We start from the raw sequence: 21,381 nt of genomic DNA, 5'->3' as shown, positions 1-21,381 counted from the left end.
AAAATCATATTTTCATAATCATTTGGCACTAGTATTGTTTTAGAATTATCATGATCCCCTAAATAGTGTATGTAAATAAAGTCGGCTCTAATGGAAAGAATCAAAATGCAACGCTGAGGACCTTTATGTGTTTGTATGCATGCGATTGGCAACATAACTGGCTTATTTACATTAAATACGCCACAAGGTTACAGTGCAGATCAACGTCACTTTATCGCTGATTACTTCTCTTAAACGCCGGAGCGGTGACTGATGCGCCGGTCCCCCTGTCCACCAAGGTTTCCCCGGGAGTTTTTTTTTTTTAGGAGAAACAGACTTTGCATAGTTTCGGGAGCAGGTAAGAAGGGCGCTTTGTGGAGCCCGGCGCTGCCCCCGGGGGCTCGGCGGGGTTGGCGGGGCGCGGGCAGGGGCGGCGGGGCGCGGGCGCGGGGGCTGCGCGGGCGCGGGGGCTGCGCGGGGCGCGGGCAGCGGCGCTGGCCGTGGGGCTGCGGAGCGGCGCGGGCTCCTCGGGGTGTTTACACGGGCTCAAGGTCACGACCAAGCTGCGCCGTGTTAAATGGTTTCTTAGTTGCTAGACAGGGAGAAAAAATGGACGATCACAGACCATTCTTTGTAGATTATTATATCAAGGGTTCAGCTTTTGGCTCATCAAAGCTAAATGCCGCAAGACCTATCTAGTTGCTGTGAATTATGCCAAGACGACAATGGAGTGCTTTTTTAATGGTACAATGCATTTCACCTACCAGATAGGGGGAGTCCACGCTGAGAGATGGGGATGTCTTGTGATGTTGGGTGATCAGTATCAATGAAGGGGGTTATTCTGAAAAGAGACAGATTAAAATAAAGCGCTCTTTGCTCGGGATGTGCTGGAAGCAGTTGGGAGGGCTACCCGGAGCGGGCGGCCGCGGCAGCCCCGCGCCGCACTTTTCCCCCTCCGCACAAGAAAATGATCAAGTCAATCATGTGGACATGCTTCATTATTCATTGAACACAATCTTTTACAACGCTCCGTTTACGTGCGGGAGTTTCTTCTACGCTTTGCTTTAAATTTTAAGGTAAGAAAGACAAAGGTAAAAAGGGGGTTTTTGAGGATCCGGGAGGCTCCCGTGAGCCATCAAAGAGGCTCCAAAGTCAGTCCGGAGTATGTTTTTTTTTTTTATTTCTTTTTAATCATCGCAATGGGGCCTGCGTTTTCCACCGTGATTAAAAAAATACAGTATAATTAAATATCCATGGCAGTGACGTTTGCAAGCAGGGCTGTCAGGGGAAAAGCAGAAAATAATGAAAGGAGCGGAGAAGCCATTGAATGGCGCTATAGAACTTAGCCTGAAGAAAACCCTACGTTTTTTCCTCTTTCTCTCTCGTTTCTTTTAAAACCGTTACTTTACAAAAAAGGAGCGGGCGGGCGAGGCGAGGCGAGGCGAGGCGAGGGGAGGCGAGTGCCGGCGGCGGCCGCGGCGCTGCCCGGGGGCCGCCCGCCCGCCGTCCCCAGCCCGCACCGACCCTGCCCTTAACTTGCCCAGAAACTTTTTGTTTTAAAGGGTTGCTGCGGAGCAAACTTCGCCGAAGTGACTTTAAACGCGGGCCCCCCTTCTCTCCCTCCCTCCCCCTTTAGGATCCCGGCTAATCGTGGTGTAATTTGTAAACTTCCCCCCCCCCCCCTTTTTTTTTTTAATCAAAGTTAGCTGATGCATACCATGTGTCAAACTTGTGAGATTCAAGTGCCTAAGAGACCTGCCATTTTGTGCTCTAATCGACCTCTTATGAATAGGAGCCGTGCATAATGCTGCGAGGAGCGTTGTGACATTCAAGTAGGCACTAAATGTCAGGCCAGGTCTCAGCCCTTTCGGGGGGAGCGGAGCGCGCCCGGCGGCGCCGCGGGGAGCGGGGAGGCACCTGCCAGCCCGCCGCCGGGGCTTTTGTCAGCGCCCGGAGAAAGTAACAGGTTAAGGAGGAAACTTAAATGGCAATCCCCGGGGGGGGGGGGGGGGGGGAGAGCATCCCCTTCCCGGCGGCGCGCTGTGCGCGGAGGGCCGCGGGGGCGCCGCTGCCTGCGCGGGGCAGCGGCCTCGCTCTCCTGCGCGGGGGGCTGCGCGGGGCTGCGGTGCCGCGGAGGCGGGGGGGCACCGGGCCGGCGGCGGGATTAACGGGGGGGGGGGGGGGGGGGAAGGAGAGATTCTTTGATGCTGTGTAGGAAAGAATCCAGATTTTAATGCGCCCATCTGTTGCAGTTTTGCAAATAATTAATATGTGTGTGTGTGTCTGTGAGGGGGGGGAGAGGGGCTGAGAGGAGCGGTGCCGCCTGTGAACTTTAACGCAAAATAAAAGGTCGCGAAGATTTACGCTTTCTTTCGCAGGGTCCGCGGCTCCCGCGGGGCGGCTCGCACGGGCTCCATCCGAAAAGTTAGTTGCCGGCGTCCCTCGCCGCGGCGGCGGGGCCGGGGGCGCCGTCCGCCTGCGCGGAGCCCCGCGCGGGCCGCGGGTGCCGGCGCCCGGGGCGGGGGCGGCGGGGAGGGCTCCGGCCGCCGCCTGCCTGCGCGGCGGGCATTGTTTCGGGGTGCGTGCGGCGGATATGGCCGTGTCTGATACAGTGTCGAGGCGGAGACGTGATTTGTCAGATCCCTTGGTTTTCACTTCAGCCGCCGCCGGGCCGGGGAGCGGCGGGGCGGTGGGGCCCGGCGCGGAGCGGCGCGGTGGCGCTCCGCGGGCGCGGGGCAGGGGCGGGCGCGGGGCGCGGGCCCGGCGGGGCGGGCGCGGCCGCCCGGCCGCCCGCGGCTGGAGCGCTCTGCGGGGCTGTGCATTCCCCCCCGCCGCCGTCGCCCCCCCGCCCGTGCAGTTTAAAATAAATCCAACAGGGGCCGTGTTTGCTGAGCTGATTTGACCGGTTGATACAGATAGCAGCGGCGAGCCTCCCCGCTTATGTGGAAAAAGACTATTTTAAGTGTCATAATTAAGTTTAGAAGCCTTGTTTGGGCTCATTCACTGCTCGAAATAAAAAGGACTGGCTGCTTTTAGACCCTTTCTGAAGGGGTTGGCTAAGCGCCTCTGCACGTTCGCTTGGAGAAGAATGTTTTCTTTTCTAGTTTAATATTAGAAACTATATTTTTACTTGTTTAAACCGGATTTGATTATTCCTGTGGAGATTTTTTTCTCTCCCCCCCCTTCCTATCACTCAAATCTTTGTTCATTGTTCATTGACTGTGGAAGGCTGCGTAAATGTACAGAGAGAGGGGGGAGGCCCCCTTGCTGGTTTGATGTTGAAATAGTAAACCTGAATGAGGAGGGTGGCTGGAAAAGTGGACATTGCAGCTTTAATTAACTTCAAGATGCTTCAGCGAGGACCAGAGCGTAGTAGTGACGTTGCCTCATAAATCTGTCCAGTACAGTGCATTGCATTGAACTATTACAGTATCACCGTCATATTGAATATTCACTACCTATCCGGGAGCAGATTTGCATAATTGGATCTTTTTTAAATGAAACTTGTTTGCAAAAAAACAAACAAACCAAAAAAAAACCCCAAAAGCCCAAGTGAAAACCGCGGCGATCTGCATGATTATAAAGGGTTCAAACATATCCGAAAAGTAAGTGACCTGCATAAGTACATCAATAGGTTAAGTGCAAATAAGATGAGAAGTGCTTCTGAAAGCTGTACATTCCCTATGTGGTCTCTTGGGTTATTTCTCAATAGCGGGATTTTTTTGTAGCCTCAGGGATTTTAGGTTTTCTGTCTGCTTTCATAACTTTTTCCCTCACAGTTTTTATACAAGGTGAGGCTTTTGTACTGTGCCTGTGTACCCGTAGTGATATTTTTAAAGAAAATAGATTAACAGTTTGTAATTCATGCTGTTTGAGTTGTATGATTACAGCTACTGTGGAAGGGAAATGTGTATTGCTGTTATGTTTCTGATCATTGAATAGATCATCACTAAATACTTCAGAATATTCAAAGATTGTGTGTGTATGTGTTTGTGTATGCTTAAAAATCAACTTAGTTAACTAAGCTGTTACTTCTTAAATCGTAGAGACAACTAGTTTTGTAATGTGTGTGTCCCCCCCATTTGACGGAGGATGAAGATGACTGAAGTAATTAAAAATGCCAGAAATTTTTAGAGTGGATTTGTAGATTATATGTAAACCCCATCCCCTCCTGACCGAGTGGCTGGCTTACAATATCGCAGTTTTGGGTCGGGCAGGTTTAGAAGTATTTTTTAAAATCAGATGCTGGTGTTTCAGATGCTGCGAGGACAAAGTTGTGGAGCGAAGGCAGCTGAAAGCGTCGCCTTCTGGGGAAGGGCAGCAGCAATCAGTGGGGCGAGCCGAGCAGAAGTGCAAAGTCTTCGTGCAGCCCAAGCCTTGCCCCGGCTCTCCCCCCCTCGCTGAAGGCTGCTTTAGTTATGATGTCATTCTGATAGTGGAGAGCAAATGTCTCCTGATTCTACCATTAAACGCCTGGCTGATTTGCCTGATAATGATAGCATTGACGTCCTGCTCCTTGACAAATGCAAGCCCTATGAGCCCTACGAATTAACTTTTTTTCCCATAGATGAGAGCTAGCTAGCTTTACGACTCATGAATGTAGCAGCACTTCTTGGACAGATTACTTTGAACCTCCTCGTTTCTACAACAAAAACCCTTCCCTAAATACCACTTCTGCTAGGCTGCTAGTGGACTCCTGTACAGTTTGGGCCTGATTTGCAGAGCTGCTGAGCACTCATCACTTCCACTGACTTCAGATGGAGTTGTGGGTGCTCAGCAGCTTTGAAAATCAGGCCCTGTGTTCAGTCAACAGCTGATGCATTTTTTTGGCTCGTTTGGGGTTTTTTTGTTATTATTATTTTTTTAAGTTAGACAGCTAAAGAGGTCTCTATGATTTCTAGTCATTACAAAAATATTTGTAAATAGCTTGAGATGTTTGTCCTAGTCTGTTCTGTTTTTCCCTTTCTGCTATCCTTTTTTTTTAAAATTTTTTTTTAAATTCATCTTCTAGTGGATGTGCTGTTAATCTTTTGAAGAAAAGAATCATAAATGAGTTGTTTAAAGTTTTCAGAATGTTGTAGAAAGAAAATGTCTCCAGTTTGGTAACAAGTGCTTAGAGAATCGATTGCTGTTTCAGAACGTGCACTGGAAGAGAGTCTTGGTACGGTTGCTAAGCCCTGCAATTGGGTGCACTTTCTCATATCTGGTCTGTCTTCAGATTTTGCTTGTGACTTTGAATTTCTATTACTGCAGGTAAACGAGATTTAATATGATTTTTTTTAAAGTGCCAGTGGCTTAAACTTTGTTTTCATTTGCTGTTCAAACGATGACAATTAACAACTGCAGATGTAAGAAAGGTTAGTCTCTCTATTACATTTGCAGGGAATGTATCTAAAATATTTGCATGCTAAAGCTGTGTTTTGCAAATGAGTTCCTGAAGATACAAGTTGCTATGATGGAAATACTGTATTAAAACACGTTTAATAAATTGACTATGACTTTATCAATTGTAAAGAAGAAAAAGGAATTGTTCTACGGGCTTTTCGACTTCTGAACATATTTGAGCTGTAATACTCAGCAAGTTGTCTGGCACTGTCTTCACTGTAGACTTTTATATAATGAAGAGGCTGATTGTCATATTTTTGTCCATGCTAGAGGCCAATAACCCAACCCATTCATTATCAGAAGAGAGTAGCCTGGAAGTTGCAACATCAGTACCACTGTTTTGCTTGCAGCAGTGAAGACAGTGCTGAGATCAGAAATTGTGATCTTCAGTACAGAAAGCTGACACATTAGGTTGTTTACCCACCACGGGAGCCTTAGGTGACCGAAGAGATTTGCATTAGAACAGACGTAGAAAATCTACTAGTCCATTAAAATGGGCTGTGCTTATTCCCTGGGAAGCACAAGTTTCATCAAGTGTAGGAAAATCAGTAAAAGTCATTTTTCCAAATGTTGATTTTTACTTAAAGTTGACTTTGAATTGCACAGGTGTTTTTAGAGTGCTTCGACTAAAAAAAAAAAAAAGGCATTAAAAAAAAGTGCCTGGATTTATATGAACTTTATAAAAAATGGAAAAGAAAGCCATAAATAGATTTATTTTTCTGGTTTGAATGAGGACAATTAAAGCTTTTTAATATCTTCTGATTTAGTGTGTTTTAGTAGGATTTGTAAGTAAATTTGAATTTTAATCTCTGAATTTCTCTGATACCTGAATAGATGTATATCGTCTCTTCAAAATGCTAAAAGCAGTACGATCTTGAAAAGCCATTTTTCTATCCTCTCATGCACACCTTGCATTTTTTGCCTTATTCTTTACCCCATCTTTTTTGAGGCATTTTGTGTGTCTGTTTCAGAGGTGCAAGCAATTTGGACTCAGGGAAGGAGAACTAGATGAAAAAATAGAATACATATTCTTTCTTTTATAGAAACATGAATTCAGCTTATTTCTGGCAACTGTAGATGGAAATCCAAATTTCTCTAGTGAAGACACTCTGGGCACAGATGTTCGCAGAAGAGGAAAAAAGGATGAGTTACTGAAAGAAAATATGTAGAAGTAAAATAATTCTGAGATGCTCAGTTGGTTGATCTTAGGGTGGTTGTATGGACGTGCAGTTCTAGCTTCCAGTTGTGTGGCCGAACACAGAGTATGAACTTTTTATGACTAAGTCACTGATCAGAATCTGACCTTGGATAGAAACGAGTGAAAATTGTAATGATGTGATGGCTGTTTGTTTCTTAACTTGAAATAACTGAGTAGTGTCTGTCTAAATCTGAGTGGATCACAATAACTACTGTGACATTTTCACTCCTATTGGCAGGTTAAGCAACGAAGCCAAACACTGAGTGAGAGACTTGAAGCATCTTTTCAGAAGTAGCAGAGATCCAGATGAGGAAAGGGTCACGGGAATAGAGTAGCAAGGGGGGATTTGGGTTGCCTCTGCCCAACTGCACCGGTGCTGTGACTAAACACGTTCCCAGAGGGAAGATTCTTCCAGTATTCTGAATTTGGCACCTTTCCCTTATATTTAAATTTGCTCTAATTTTCAGGTGCATCTTACTAGATAACCAGATGCATCAAAAAAGCAAAAGAATTACAGAGGAGTAATTATAATTAGCCCAGTTGTCTGTGGTTTTTAAAAATTGTAAGATGGGGCCTTGAAAGTATTTTGAAGTCGCTGGTTTTTTTAAATCTAAATACTCCATGTGAGATTGTTTTCTGAAGAGATGGGTTCATCAGGTCAAGTTGAACTATATTAAAGACAAACAATTTTGTTATAATCTGACTGTCTTTTAAACACGATGAAGAAAACAGAACTAAAATAGCCACAGCAGCCTCAGTATCTGATCTTTTCTCCGTTGTGCATTGCAGTATTTGAGACTCGTATAACCAAAAGCAAAATTAGGTAATTCCTTACAAGTATTTGTCATGTTATGAAAAAAGCAGCGCTGCCTATCGTGGTAGGACATTAACAGAGAGTTCTGCAGGTAGCAGTGCCTGAAAATAACGATGATGGCTTCGGTGGCACTCCCATAGCATGGGGCAAGCAACAGAGCTAGCTTCTTCAAACCAGCTGCTCGTTTTTGATGCATTAGTTTTAAACTGCCCAGCTGTAGGCAGCTCGGACTTCCAGAAGGAGCGAGCGCTTGCCGGGAGGGTGGAAGTCGGTGAAGATCAGGCAGGGGTTATGCCAAGTGGGCTACCCACAGTGCCAGGGAAAGGCTACTTGGGAAGATTTGGCCCTGCCTCAGTTTTACGAACAGGAGAAGCAAGAGAGGGGGAGAAAAAGGAGAGCATGAGCTGACTTTCACCCCCATGGCCTGAGTAGGGGTGCAGGGGAGGTTGGCTGCTGGGGGGCTGCCTGTGGCCCCTGCTCTGCCTCAGAGAAGCCAGGGATGTCCTGGGGAGCATTCCTTGCCATCAACCTCAAATGGGTCAGGGTATCATGGTGCAAAGGGATAAATGGCAGTCCTGATTCTTCCTTTTATAATAAGCTGCTTTCATCCTTCATGTGAATTTCGTTATAGTTTCTTTTATGTTTTTTTTTAAACTGTGATAAGCACCGTTACAAACTTTTCCTCCTTTTTTATGCCTTTGGGATATTCTGCTGCAGTCACTGTGGTTCATTGTGAGGAGGATGGGAGCCCTGTTGAGCTCATCGATGCTACAGAGGCGTTGCTATCAAGTACCACAGTCCACTCGGTCACAACAGGGCTATGTATATTGCTTCCTCCGTAGTCCTGGCGCCTGCTGATCTGGGAGTTAGCCCTGGTAAGCCACACGATAGCACTGTGCTAGGTTGCCACGCTGGCCTTACATTTATTTTTCTAAATGATAGCATATTCTATTAACGTTGTTTTATTTCACCCTCGTAAGTTGGTCTCCATAGGTTTGCGCAAACATCGTTACCATCAGTCTTGTCACTGGAAGATGGGGCCTTCATGGTAGATACAGATAGATACAGATAGGTCCCTTTAATCTAAAATTTAGAAAAGCATGGGTAAATATGAAACTCAGGCAGAATTACTTCATGCAAAGGATAATAAACATATGGAATACATTACCAGCAAGGAAAGGATAAATGAGTTCAAGGGAAGCCTAGGTTTGTTTCTTGAGAAAGGGCATGTGAGAGCTGGGGTGAAGAAAGCAAGGAGGTGTAAAGTCAGGTTTCTATTAACAAAGGCTAACATGGTGGGCTGGATGTTAATTTCCTAGCATTTCTTTTGATAGCTCTGCATGGATGGTTACATTTTATTTTCATGTGTGTTTGTTAACATTGGCTCTCTAGTCCTACACATGTTTTTTCTTTGGGGTCCGTAGAAATATTAAAACGCAAGGCAGTGCAAAATTTTGGGTTTGATACCAGTTTTATTCGAGGGAGTGATGTGACAGTGAAACGTCGATCAAGTGAATTAGGGAGAAATCTTGCCTTCTCTGGCGTTAGTTTATAATTGACAGGAGAAGCAGAAACTGCCTTCTACTCTAGTGGCCAGGGATTTTTGATAGGTGTTTGTCCTTGTTCTACTGTATCAGTGCTGGAACAGTTCTGAAAAAACACCGCATGTAGACAAGCTCTCTTCGTTAGGTTTTTTTTTATTTCTCAAGGGTTTGCATGAACGTTTTCATGGGTTTCAGTCCATGCGATGACTTCTAAGTTTTTTGAATGTTGAGGGTTGACTTGGTATTGGAAAGCAACACTAGTTTTGAAACTGCTGCTACAAGTAGCTTTTCACTGAACCTTTGTTTTGTTGGAATATATTCCACATTTTTGAGGAAAATGATGGGTCTCTCTTCTCAGAGGAAAGTGCGTAGAGGTTAGCAAAATTTTGGTTGATTTTGATGTGATTTCTAGGATCCAATTCTGCTCCTCTTATTTCAGTTGGGGTAGGACTGAGTCAGTAGGTAAAACTTCCCTTCCATACCAGGTGAGTCTTATGTGATGCCTAGTTTCACTATAAATACATTGTGTAACTCCACTGTGCGTAAACTCAGTGCAAAGCCTGATGTTCTCAAAAAGAGGTCCTGATTAAACTTTTTTTTGTTTCATTATTTCAAGTACAAAAAGAAATCCAACCTTTTGAGTTTAAAAAATGCAAAGGTTATAGGCTACCCAAAATTGAAATGTATAATAAAATGACTATTTATTACCTTTTTAAGGGATCTCTTCTTCATTGAGTTATTGAGATTTTGCCATAGGAGTGTAATTTCTCTCAGGGCTAATAAAAAAACTAGTAGAAGATAACCCAGCATCTTTATTAGTACCATAATACCAGCTAACAAAACTCTCCTGCTCTAACTACTCCCTTATTTGGATTTTACCATAAAATTTCTTCTAAAATAGCTCAGCTATTTTAAAATATCCTTGATTGTTTTAAAGAACAAATGTTCAAGCATCTTTCTTTTACTTGAATACACAAAGCTATATGCATGTGTAAGCGATAAATGGACATGCTATTAGGTAAATGAGCAGTAGGAAATCCACAACCACTTCTGGATTAGAATTTCAATCTATTGCTTGTTTTGGTAGTGTCTTTGGCATGCTAGGTGCTTTCCAAATATAGAAGTATAGTTTCTGGCCAGAACTAGCTGGAATTTTCTTATTGCAGTTGAAAAATGCCAGTTCATTAGTTTGCATCAACATGCTGCATCTTCGAAGGATTTCTCAGGTCCACAATTGAATTTCTGCTCAAAATGAAAGAGTTGCATCTCTGCACTTCATTATGGACTGGTGATTATGAAATGCACCTGGGTCACTGGAGAGCTGGATTCAGATCATTTCTCTCATATCTGATTTGAATCAGCTTCTTCAAATCAAGTTTCTCACATCCCAGGTGAGTGCTCTAATAACCATACTTTGGCTCTTCTAGGGTGGGTCTTTTTAAGTTCCTGCTTCAGGCTATTCCAATTTAAATAATCATTTAATTATTCAGTGGGTCTGGAGAAGACTGACTTTTGGCTTGGGTGCTCAAGTGTGATGTGAGAGACTGGGTCCAACTTGATTCTGTTGCAGAGTCCTGCACCCTGTGCCGCTGAGTATGATGCGGTGAGAGCATTCATGTTCTTAATGTTGTCTTGCTGGCTCTTCCTTTTCAAAAGTTGCAAAAGGTATCAGGTTAGTCCTGGTGGGGAACAAGAGGAAATTCTGAAGTCTTCAAAGTATTTGTGATATAGGAAGATTGTTCCTTACTCAGCTTGATACCTTTCTCATAAAGTTCATAATCCAAGGATTATAAAAGTCAGTTGGTGATGGGGCACATCTTGACAATCCAAAGAATTTTCATCTCAAAATGGAGTTTTGTTGCCATTGTTTTGTTCAGTGGATTATGTGTTTGAACAGAACTGATTAACTGATTCCTACATACCCCTGAGCACCAAGTGTCTAGCTGTAGAAGGTGCAATGGGTGCAGGGTTAGACCCTTCCACTGCAAGCACCTTGGACCCGTGTACAGTGCAGAGCTTGTGGATGGCACTCTATTCGGTAGTACCGTGAGGTGGAGAGAAATGCTGCGTAAATGCCAAAAAATGCCTTAAAGATGTAAGGGATACTGCGTTGTTAGTGCTCCTTCCCTCATGAAGAAACTCAAGCGAGATGTAAAAGACCTGTGGAACTGGCAGGTTTCTCTGTCAGGATTTCTTAAAAAGGAGAGAAAAAAATGTCTTAATCTGTAGAAGGGGGATCCACAAAGGGAGGAAACCCTTCTTTCCTTAGAGACAAACACTTATTTTGATAGCTTCTGTCTCCTCTGTCTTTCATTCTTAACTTCTCTGGCAGATCCCATGCTGTATTGGTTGGTTCCCCTTCTGGCTGCTCTGCAACAGTGATGGATGGGAGCCAAGGGAATAAATATAGCTCTGAGTTCCAGTAGTAACCCCCTGCCAGACTTCTACACAGAAACCTGGGAGGTCACAGGGGGGAGAGGGAATGGGTGATTGGAATTTGGGCAGGCTCAGATCTGACTCCTCCAGTAGAGAGAGTGTTTCTGTGGTCCCGGAGGAGGGGTAAAGGTGCTGCAGAAACCTACTGTTGCCTTTGTTTTCATGCAGAACTGAAGGGATCTGTAGATATATTTCAAAAGCATTACCATTGGCTGTGCAGTTTCCATGTGAGTTTCTTAAATGTGAACATTTTTTATACATAAAAATAACTTCACCATTTTGTTATTTCCTTTTACGTATTTCACTCCGGTTGGAAAAATGAAATCAATCTAGTCAGCTTTTCATCAGTTTCTCTTTGGCTGTCATGCAGTTGCACAATGCTGCAGTGCTTGGCTAGCAAAAATGTTTACAACGAAAAATTGTTTTCAATGGGATTAAAAAAAGAATCATGGAAACATTTTTATTGGTCTTCAATTTTTGTGCAACTTTGATTTTTACAAGACCTAAACTACATCAATGGTGTTTCTCTAATTTGATCTTAAAAATTATACTTTGTTTTTTATATATACTTGTAAGAGAGAGATGAGATACTACCCCCTGTCATAATAGTACAAAAAATGCTAGCCAGAATATTTCTTAGGAGCGGTTCAAAGTCCATGGAAATCCATGAGCACCTTGTAGTTGACTTTCAAAGGTTTGAGGTCAGACCCTTAACCTGTGCGTAAATACCTGTTGTGGTTGGGTTAAACCATCTTAATCATTTAGAACTGATCTGTGTTCATCTCTGATCTAGCAATGCTGTGAGATTTTTTTTTTCCTACAGCTGAGGTGGATTTGGGGATATGTCTGCAACCCTTATATACCTTCACTGCCACTGGCACCCATAGATATTTTACACATGAAGAATGTATAAAATCAGATCCTTGGTAGGTTAACCGTAGTAAAGTCCTAGGAGTAAAATACTGTCTGATGGTTACCCTTTGCATGAAAACTCTTGAATTCTTTTTGAAAAGGTGTTTGTGATGAGTGTTGAGTTAGTTTGGATTTTAATTTATTTTGCTTTATAATATAAGTGGCAAAGAGCTATTCTGGGGATGGCCCAAATTTGTGGCTGTTGATGGCTGCTTTATGAATATATGGTCTCGGGCAGTCTGAGGAGGCGTTGCACCTCTCCAGGGGGCTTCTGCCACTAATAACAGAGGGGTCTTAGACAAGCACCCAGAGCTTCCCTCCCTCTCCCATTTCCCACGCTGCTTGACTTTCTGCCTTCATTCAGTGTCACTCAGTTGCCATCACGAACCTATCGTATAGATGAGAAATGGGGACCCTCGGGTACCCTTTGAAAAGTGAAAGCCTTTCTCTTAGAGAGTCATGAATTTCACAGGGCCCATGCTTGCAAATACTTTTTCAGTGCTTTTATGATCAACATTCACTACTGAGTTTGCTAATTGAAGACCTTAATGAATGTTGTAATGACCGGGTCCATAGTTGTCAATGATTCAGTATCTTGTTTTCAGGTGTGAGCTGGATGAGTCAAATTTAGCTTGCTTCTAGTTGAAGTCATCATCACACAAGCATAAAAAAAAAAATACTGCTTTATAAATATGATATCCCAGCCTCTTTCAAACACCAACTGTTGATTGGCTACTTCACATGTCAGGATACTAACTCATTGACTTCACACTATTAACCTTTTACTTACTGAATACAACTTTTGCAGTGAATTCACGTCTACCAGTAAGTTAGACATAACTTACATTTGATGAGATAACTTCTGTTGTGGAAAGAAACATCATGCAGACTTTTTTGTGACATTGGGAAAGGTATTGCAATTTATGATTTACATTTTTAATAAAAACAGCTGGATTTGAAAACTGTTTACACATGTATAGTCTGTAATGAAGACAGTTTTCATTGCTCTGTAGCTGGTATGAACATCTAAAGTAGATTTGATGCCTCTGTAAAAACAGTCTGGCTAGTCCATATTCTTCAACTGCATGATGTTTGTTCATGTACCTTTTTCGAAGATGCCGATGTTTTTAATCAGGGACTATTTTTCTGGGTACGCTTTGCTTTGACAAGATTTTCTGTTGGGAGGTTGGGCTTTTGAAGACGTGTTTCATATATTTGAGTCAAATAAAATATTACCTATCAGAGTGAAAGTCCCTCTCTTTTATGTTGCTCCTTTACAAATACAGATTTACAGATAAGTCCTCAGACAGTTTTTATTGTTGCTTGTTGTTATGACACGTCATATATCTTTTACTAATTGTACTTTTATTCTTGGCTTAATCATATTTATTCTGGAGCAAATGTTTTATTATTTAAAAAAAAATCATGGTACAATTGTATAGTTTCTGATTTGTTAATGAAAGTACCCTTGAATTTTTTTTTAACGTGCCAATAATCTCTCCACCTTCCTCTCTGATGTTGGTGGTGGAGCTGAACAAAACAGAGCAAATCAAAGATAAGTTAAAGGAGAAGCGCTGGCTTTCAGCACACTTCCAGCTACATGTATATGTACCAGAGCAGGAGTCTGAGAACAAAAAATTTTCTCAGGGTTTCTCTGTGGGTTGCCACAGTGCTAGGGAAACATGTTGTCAGGAGAAACAGGGCTGGCAGATAAAGCGAGGAGGAGTATCGCACATGCCTTTTCAAGCTGGATTTGAAGACAACTTTTCCTCCTTTCATAATGTCCTCTTATTTGAAATAGAAATCGGTTAAAAAATAAAGGAAGGGGGGGCCTCTTGAACTCTTTCCAGCCTCTGTTAGGATGTGTGTGTTTTGTACAGATCTGTTCAGAAAGCATCATCTGTGTAAAATGGAAGTTAGCCTTGTTAAATCGAATGTTCTGCTAAGCTTGGAATCCATTTGTACCTTGTTCTGGGTCCTAGGTGTTTCTCGGCTGCCTACTTGCAAAGTGTAGAATTTAGTCCCCTCCAGTTACTTCCATTTAGGATTTGTCCCCTCTTGAGATCACTATTTAGTACTAGGACAGCTTTTATATGTTGAGTAGGGATCATTTATTTCTATAGAAATAAGAGGACTTAACAGCAGTGCACAATCAATATGCAAAACCCTACTAAGATAATTTGTATTTAAATGTGAACAACATTAATTCTAAACAATCTTCAGCCCTTATTTAGTCCAATCATTGCTGGACATCTAGGTGAAGAAGGCTCTTTTAACTTATTAGTTTATTATCAACGATATTGCCAACACTTAAACCCTTCGATTAGGTAACCCAGGTAGCTATTACTCTATTAGGGCTTGCTGCTCTCCGGTTGAAGTCCATACTGAAACACCTATTGCCTGGGCACAGGTGCCCCATCCTTCTATAAGCAGGTGTATGAAGAGTTTGGCTAGGGCACAAAGAGAATGTAAATAATAATTACTGAATAATACTTCAGTATTTTATAGGATGCTTGCGTGTCTGTCTTATAACTGCATGATATGAAGGTACCTATAGAAAGAATAAATATGCTTATCTTTGAGAAACTGATATGACAAGAATAAGAAAACTTAAGAATGGTCTCATCTTTTTATTATGTTCAATACTTTTGTTTCTGTGGTTTACATGTTTAAATTTTCTAAGGAAGGCTGTATGTTAACAGAAGTTTCTGTAGCTTTTAGGAATTCTTTAGTGTTTGGGGGGAGGATCATATGTTCCTTCAGCTGTGAATAGTTTGTGGTTCTGTATCATTTGTTTCGTGAGCCCTCTTTCAGGTTTTATAAACATGACGTTCACATACATGTAAAGAATGTCAATTAAAGCTGTTCAGTGCAAAAGCTTACTGGTACAGCATTACAACTCCACCTGTACTGCTTCAGTTGATCTACTGAGCACTTCTGTAGTAGCGTTTGATCCTGAATTAGCGTGGAATTGGTGCTATTGAAATATGTGCTCAGTTGTTTCGCTAAAACTGGATGTCAAGTGTTAAAGCATGTACTTAAGTCTGTGCTGAATTGGGTCCTGTGAAGTTAGGAAAAGCCAAAAGCAGTGGAAAATTCTGGTCACAATTCTGCTAGTTTAGGAGTTAGGTGTTACAGTGTTTTGAAAGCCTGCAACGAGCCATATTACCTCCTTTTTTCTTTTTTTTTTTTTTTTAAATCTCTATTGCTCCCATCAATAATCCATATGATTTCAAAAGTCATGTGTGGTCTCATAATTGTTTTTTAAATTGGCTGGAATAGTAGTTCTTTTAAAAATGCGGTTCAAAGGAAGACTTGCTTTTCATACTTTAGAATAGCTGTGGTCTTGAATTACATTTAGAAAAAGATGTATTAAATATAAACAAATACAGCGTTCATATAAAGGTTAATTAATCTCACATCACAGAACCATGCTTCTTTGTGAAGAGCAGGAAAGCTCGTCTCGTTTTCTTGTTCTTTCCACCAAGACTTGCCTGGCGCCGTTCCACCATCTCCTTTCCATAGCAAAACTACTTCAGACACCCAAAGCGACAGGGCCATTCCCATCGCCCATGACTACTCTTGGCTCTGAAGCTAACAAAGCTGGGTCTCTGAAGCAGATCCTGTGAGGGTAGCCTGGCTGGGCCCTTACCGGCTACAGGAGAGGAAGTGTGGAAGGCAGAGGACTTCTAAGGAGTTTTATACCACCACACACAGGTGATGAAGACAGCAAATATGTGTAGTGAGTGGCCAGGACTTAGGCAGGAGCTTGAGTACCAGTGCTCACTTCCATGTTGGTGAGGTAGATCATCAGGGACATAGGGGCTGCGGACCATGGAAGGTCCAACTTGGAGGCCCAAGTGAGGAAGGGGAACGTGGAGAAAGGACGGGAGAAGTGTCTTGTATCGTATCGCAGGAGAATGCTATCCTCTATGCATTCAGATCAGAGCAGTCCACAGCTACATAAAATAGCTCTTACGCTCTCACAGGTTGTTCTGAACTAATATTTGCTATTTTAATTTTCTTTGCAGACCTTGATATCAAAGTCACTGCACTTTCCCTTCTCGTTGCAAGTCCTGGTAAAATAAGAGATCTATACCAAATACTGAAGAATTAAGCCTAGCAGAATAAAAAATTAACATGCTAAATATCCTAAGTAATGATATAAACAAGGTGCCATGTCATTCTGCCCACCAAAGGCTAAGAGCCCTCTTTTGTCCAAAACCAGATTATGTTCTTCATCTCTCTAATGGCACTATTAGCAAATTCATATTGGAAGCCAGGACCTTATTTGTGATGCTGCTTCTCCTTTGGGGCTGATATTGAAGCACAGGCACAGTATAAAACTTCAGGAAGAAGGCAAATATCAGATAGTTTTAGCCCAGGATTAGCAGTTAGGACTCTTGAGTGTCATCTGAACATTGATTATTTGTCAGATAATGCAATTACGTTTAATGGAGGGCACTGCTCAGGAGTTACATAGTTTAACTAGCACGTTTGGTTTTTATGCACTATACCATGTTCGCAGTCACAGTGGAAACATGAATGACATTTGACACTTGGTTGTAGTAATACTTTTCCAAAGCAGCTGCATATCACAACACTGACAAAACCCATAAAATGCCTGTTCTGCACTCCTTGCTACCAAGTCTTGTTTACGCTCTCCCTGAGAGGCGGAGGCTGCAGAAGAGGGTGGTGTTGGAGGATGGTGTCGCACGTTGTGTGCCTGTCAGTGAGCTGACACACTTGCTATTGACTGTGACATGTCACTTACATGAAACCATGCAGTGCTACTGCAGCTTGGGGCACAGCATAGGTTATGCAGCAAATTGCAGTCTGTTTTCATCTGTGTGACAGACCCGCCGAGAGAAGCTAGAATCTGAGCGAGCCCCCAGATTTCAGGGTTTCTGCTCTCCCATTAAAAGAAAGGAAGAAAAGAAAGATGTGCCTAAGATGGTTTGAAATAAAACAGAGAAGAATCTTGTCCCTGTCCTTAGGTGAACCCTGATAATAACAGGGAGGACTAGACTGTCTCCTTATTGAAGTGCATAAGGAGTGATTAAATAAAATTCTTGCCTCTGTTTTCCTTCTTGGCTTTATAGTCTAACAAGAAATCTTGGCTCCATTCAATCATGGGGACTTTTACCATTGAGTTCACTGGAACCAAGACTGCATCTTCAGAGAGGAGCTGAAGATTGTCAGCTTTGCTCCCCCCATGGACCACGTGCTGATTTGTGCTCCTCGTGGACGTAGCATCAGTCATTCCTGTGATATCCTGAGAAAACTCTCCCTACTCAAAAAGCCTAAGGCTGGTAGACTGACATACTTTTTTTTTCAGTGGCACAACCTGGCACCTTCTTCTCTGTACCAGAAAAATGCCTCTGAATTTCAGGTGATCAGGCAAGCCCTAGGACACCCTCCAACGCTCTTCTAGGCAACCCTGCTGTCAGTTCGGGCTTGGCCATACCTGGATTTGTGTAGAGTCCCTCAGGTTGTCACCTGCAGACAGAACAGTTCCTGAATCTTCACAGTAGCAGTCAGAGATGCCATATTGACTAAATGCTCTGCTGTTACAGTGATAGCCATAATGTAAATGCTCCATCACATCGAAATGCAAATTTGATTAAATATCTGAACTTTGTTTATTCATGACAAGGCAGTATTTGGCTCAGGCTTATTTTAGACTTTGAGTATCAAAGGGATAGCCTTGACTTCAGTGATACTGAAATCTCCTAAGCTGTATTTGCACGTTCCATCCTGGAAGGGGCTTCTGAGATTGGGACTCGGTTTCCACTACCAAGGGCTAAGGTCTTCTAAGAATGGCTGCCTTACGCAGGCAATTTAAGCCCTTTGTCTGAACTTTTCCTTTATTTAAACAAACCAACCAACCCAAACCCTGAGGAGTTCAGTTAAGGCTTGGCTTCCAAAACTGTCCTAAGAATTTCAGTTGGAAATATGCAGTGGGTTCCACCTGGTAACTGGGTGTTGAATCTGAGCAATGGATGCTGGTTTGCTTTGACTGTTACTGATTGTACAACCGGAAGTAACTGCTTTGAGCAGAAACCAAAAGGGAGAGATGAAAGTCCTAATGCAGCTCTGCTCCAGCACGCCTCAGAAATCCCAGGCTTCTGCCTTGTCCCATCTGTAAGACTGGAAGAAATGTTTCCCTTTTAACAGGAAATTAAACAGCACAGTCAAGTTAAAAAAATCAAATTTACAAAATATATTTGGGTATTTATGTGTGTAAGTTCTCGGATAATTTTGGTAATTACATGTACAGTTTTGAAATCCCAAGAAGGATGTCCAGCAGTGGCAAAGCGTGTGGGTGAACGCTGCTGTAGTGCATGCAGATAATTCCTGTTTTCACAGGACTTGATAGTCAGCATGGGAGTAATCTCAGGCTTGGCTAATGAAAGTGGCTGCACCTGGTTGACATTCTGCTGGAAGCTTTACTCTGTCAAAGATACTTACGTCTGGGTGCTTCCTACTTTATAAACCTTGCACCTTTCTTGTGCCCTTAGGCTTAGTTGTGGTGAAGAGCTGAAAAACTTGAGATCATCACTGTTTTGGCAAAAGCTGGCTGTGCATAAATATGAATATCTCTGAAGGCTGCTCCTGCGTGCAAGCTTATTTGGTTATTTGAAAATGCTTTTGAATCTGATAGCTGAATCATTGCCTCATACTTTGTAAGCTGTAGCTTAAGTTCTGTGTATGTTTTATAGATAACAGTATAGCTTTACATTTTTATTTTTAACCTCTGCCTGCATTCATCTGGTAGCTACCATAATGACAGATAAATTTAACGTTGATTCCATAAAAGTAAGTTGTCCTTTTGTGAAAAGATTCTAAAATCACGTATTTCATTAGTGCAACCTGGTGGAGCACCATGCACACTGTACAAATGAAAATGTGCTCTCCTCAGCTGTCAGTGCAGTATGCTGAAAAATGAGCATATGAAGGCAATTTGAGTGTTGAACCTTCTTTAATTCAACACATCATTTGGTTTCAAAATAGTTAAGTAAATTGTATTAAATAATTGTAAACATTCCAAATAGTAATCCAAAACAAATCATATTTTGCATAATCGTAACTTAGGAACAAAATATTGAAATATAAATCAAGGAAGGGTAAAGAAAAAAATAGTCGGTAAACAATGACAGTACACTTAAAGTTGCTCATATGCTTATCCTTAGTAGATATTTGACAAAATTTTTGCGGTTATTTAAGATACCGTGTAAAATTTCAGAACAGTGTAGGTTAAAAATACTTAATGTATTTTTACTGCTACATCCCTTTGAATATGTATTTTCTGAAACTTGAAAGCTGCGTGCAGTATGACTTTTGCAGTGCAAAAGGCTTTTCATTCTGTAAAGTGCCTAGAAATTCGTTATATGATCAGTTATATAAATAGGCTTATTGTTTAGAAAGTGTCTAAAATGAAGTCTGTCCTTTAGCCATTTCTTTCTCTTCTTAAATTTTTAAAGACGCATATTTCAAAACCAAACAAACCAATTCCAAAGGGGTCTAATTTTCTTGTGTTTCTCCGAAAATGTACAGTATGTTCTAACAATTTAGACTCCAGTTAGGCTAGTGGGGAGTCTTTCATTAGAAAGCACACTGTAGCAAAGTATGTATTTTTTGTTAAGAAACAGTGAATGATATAATAATTGTAAAGGACATCTACAGTGTAACGACAGTTATGTGTTTTTCAAAGGAAAATGCAAACAATAGGTAGAAGAAAGTAAAATCAATAAGAGGACATTGTATGAATACATCTGGTCCATTGGTTACAGGGAAATCTATTCTGTTCAATCTGAAATCACATTCAGCTTATGAGGTGGATAAATAAAAACGTTAGCTCCCAGTTATGTAGTTCTTTCTCCTTTTGAGCTTAATGGCAACTTCGGATGAAATGGGACATCAGGATTAAAGCCCAAATTAATCATTGTGCAGCACAATTTTCATCACTGTCACTTCCAGATAGGTTATTTCTACAGAGTAAAATCATCAGAAAGACTGTTTGCATTGTATGCTTAGCTACAGTTCCTGTGTTGTAGGGGGAGAAAAAAAAGTCACGAGTAGAGTATTCTTCGGTTGTGAAATGGGAATGCATGTGCACCTGTTAAGTTTTGTACCTGAAAAAGCGTGCTGGAAGTTTGCTTATTTAACTTCAGTTCTTCGTTCCTTCCTCCTGTTAAAGAAGTTGTGTGGTTTGGACAGAAAGGTATTGTGAGAGATTGCACGTCTGTGGTTCCCCCAATCCCTAAAATTTACAAGGGACAACTGATTTCCTCACTAGAATTTCTGATCCCTGTGTACCCATTGTTGGCTGATTAAGGTCAATGATAGCACTTATTCAGTACTTTTATTGACTTGGATCATGTGATAGAAGTGATTGATTTAAGCACAGGATTGCTAATTTTCTATTGTAGCTGTTTCTTCTGTAGAGCCAGGTTTTACATTAGCAGGAGTTATTTATACTGTATTTAAAAGCAATTCATTTTTTCCCTTACAGGTAGTGGTGCCGTTGCGTACATTCAGAATTACATATTTCACTTGTGGGAGAGTGTTTTTGCCAATGTCAGATGTACCCTTTGTTTCCAGAGATCTTTGGATAGGCTGAGATTTCGAATAGCAGATAATAACATGCAGTGTGTATTATTGATGTTGTCTTAATTGTCTTATTGACAACTCACTTGCACTTGAAGAGGCATGCTAATATCAGACGTTTTATGAGATTGCATATATTTTCATGACTGGAAGCCATAGCTACAAAATGATTTAAAAAGCACACAACGATTACTCATTAAAACATGTAGAATTTTTTAAATGCGTTTTTGGGTCCACATTCTGCATCATCACTGTTTGGTTTTGTTAATCCAGTCTCCCCACCCTTAATTTTCCTTTACTAGACCCTAATTAAGCTACACATCGATATTTAACGTGGAATTGGCTCAAAGGAAAGTGCCATGCACCACCACCATTACCTGGGGGAAAAAAAAAAAGCTTATAGGAATAGAAAATTATAAGCCTGGAAGATATAGGAAGGCGCTCCTATAAAGGGAAAATACAAGCTATTTGCCTCTCCAGTGGAAGGAGGGGGTGTAGAAGAC

At 41.9% G+C, this 21,381-nt stretch overlaps 1 protein-coding gene across 3 annotated transcripts in view; it reads left to right on the top strand.

Moving 5' to 3' along the window:
* Positions 1-987: 987 nt before the first annotated feature.
* The window catches only part of ZNF536 (zinc finger protein 536), a 354,954-nt gene continuing 334,560 nt past the window's right edge, over positions 988-21,381 (top strand). For 2 of the 3 annotated variants that reach the window (XM_076349184.1, XM_076349187.1), the window contains exon 1: positions 1,023-1,055. The gene's annotated coding sequence lies outside the window, so the exon portion shown is untranslated. Of the gene's footprint in view, positions 1,056-21,381 lie in introns of all 3 variants that reach the window. The other variant, XM_076349185.1, reaches the window with a different exon arrangement.

Source organism: Aptenodytes patagonicus, chromosome 11 (assembly GCF_965638725.1).
Source record: "Aptenodytes patagonicus chromosome 11, bAptPat1.pri.cur, whole genome shotgun sequence".
NCBI classification, from domain to species: Eukaryota; Metazoa; Chordata; class Aves; order Sphenisciformes; family Spheniscidae; genus Aptenodytes; species Aptenodytes patagonicus.
This window is presented reverse-complemented; position numbering and strand designations above follow the sequence as displayed.